Raw genomic sequence first — 2,440 nt, 5'->3', positions numbered from 1 at the left:
ATTCTTTTTTATGGCTGAGTAGTATTCCATTGTGTGTATATACCACATTTTCCTTATCTAGTCACCCGTTGATGGACATTTAGGTCAGTTCCATATTTTGGCTATTGTAAATAGAGCTGTGATGAACATGGGAGTACAGGTGTCTCTTCGACACGATGATTTTTATTCCTTTGGATAGATACCCAGTAGTAGGATTGCTAGATCATATGGTATTTCTATCTGTAGTTGTTTGAGAAACCTCCATACTGTTTTCTGTAATGGCTGTGCAAGTTTACAGTCTCACTAACAGTGTGGAAGATTTGCTTTTCCCCACATCCTTGCCAGCATTTGTTATTCTCTATCTTTATAATAATGACCAGATATCTAAATGTGGATTTGATTTGCATTTCCCTGATAATGATGTTGAGCATTTTTTCATGTATCTGTTGGCCATTTGTCTGTCTTTGAAAAATGCCTGTTCCTCTTCTATGCCCATTTTTATTGGATTATTTGTTTTTATTTTATTGTATAGTTGTTTGAGTTCTTTATATATTCTTGATATTAATCCCTTGATGGCTGTAGAGTTTGCAAATATTTTCTCTTTTCTGTAGGTTGTCTTTCTGCTCTGTTGTTTCTTTTGCTGTGCAGAAGTTTTTAGTTTGATATAATTCCATTTGTTTATTTTTTCTTGTGTTGCTTGTGCTTTGGGGTCTTATTCATAAAGTCTTTGGCCAGTCATACTCTTTGGAGTGTTTCCCCTATGTTATCTTTTAGTAATTTTATGGTTTCAGATCTTATATTTAAGTCTTTAATCTATTTTTTTGTGTGTGTGTGAACAGTAAGGGGATTGCAACACTCGACTTGGTGTCACCTGCACCATGCTCAGCCAGTTAGCACACCGGCCATCCCTATATAGGATCCGAACCTGCAGGCCCGGCGCTGAACTCTCCCGAGTGAGCCACGTAGTCAGCCCCTTTAATCTATTTTGAATTGATTTTGGTGTATGGTGAGAGGTACATGTACAGTTTCATTCTTCCACATATGGATGCCCAATTTTCCCAGCATCATTTATTGAAGAGACAGTCTTTTCCCCAATGTACATTATGTTGTCTTTGTCAAAGATCAGTTAGCTGTAAAAGTATATGGGCTAATTCCTGGGTTTTCTATTCTGTTCCATCTGTCCAAGTGTCTGTTTTTATGCCAGTACCATGCTGTTTTGGTTACAATAGCTTTGTAATATAATTTGAAGTTGGGAAGTATAAAGCCTCTGGCTTTATTTATTTATTTTTCTGCTCAGGATTGCTTTGGCTATTCAAGGTCTTCTGTTGTTTTATATGAGTGTTAGGATTGTCTTTTCTATTTCAGTGATGAATGTCATTGGTATTTTGATGGGGATTGCATTGAAACTGTAGATTGCTTTGGGTAGAATGGACCTTTTCATGATGTAAATTCTTCCCATTCAAGAACATGGTATGTCTTTCCACGTTGTTGTGTCCTTTTTAATTTCTTTCAATAGTGTTTTGTAGTTCTCATTGTAGAGATCTTTTACCTCCTTAGTTAAATTGATTCCTAGGTATTTTGGGTTTTTGGTGACTATTGTAAATGGGCTTGCTTTCTTGATTTCTTTTTTTGCTAGTTCGTTATTCAAGTATAAAAACACTACTGACTCTTGGGTGTTGATTTTGTATCCTGCTACATTTTTGAAATTGTTAATCAGCTCTAAGAGTTTTTGGGTGGAGTTTTATATATATAAGATTATGTGATCTGCAAACATGGGCAGTTTGACTTCAACCTTTCCAATCTGGATGCCGTTTATTTCTTTCTCTTGCCTGATTGCTCTGGCTAGTACTTCCAGTACTATGGTAAATAGGAATGGTGAGAGTGGGCATCCTTGTCTTGTTCCTGTTCTTAAGGGAAAAGATTTCAGCTTTTCCCCATTCAGGATGATATTGGTGATTGGTTTCTTGTATATGGCTTTTTTTGTGTTGAGATAGTTTCCTTCTATGCCTAATTTGCTGAGAGTCTTTATCATGAAAGGATGTTGAATTTTGTCAAATGCTTTTTCTGCATCTATTGAGATAATCATATGTTTTTTGTCCTTAATTTTGTTGATGTGGTGTATCACATTTATTGACTTGCGTATGTCATCCTTGCATCCCTGAGATGAATCCCACTTGATCATGGTGTATAATTTTTTGGATGTGTTGCTATATTCTGATTGCTAATATTTTGCTGAGGATTTTTTTTTCTTCCTTTTTTTTTTTTTTTTTGTCTTTTTTCATGTCTGGCAACGGATTGCAACCCTCAGTGTCGCGCCCGTACCGGACCGGGACCGGCAATGGGATCGCAACCCTCGGTGTTGCTCCCACACCTCGCTCAGCCAGTGAGCGGGAACTGGTCTGTATGTGGGATCCGAACCCTCGGCGGGAGCACCGCCACACTCCCAAGCGGCGCACTGTAG

This window comes from Galeopterus variegatus, unplaced genomic scaffold (genome assembly GCF_000696425.1).
Source record: "Galeopterus variegatus unplaced genomic scaffold, G_variegatus-3.0.2 Scaffold8673, whole genome shotgun sequence".
In the NCBI taxonomy this organism is placed as follows: Eukaryota; Metazoa; Chordata; class Mammalia; order Dermoptera; family Cynocephalidae; genus Galeopterus; species Galeopterus variegatus.
This window is presented reverse-complemented; position numbering follows the sequence as displayed.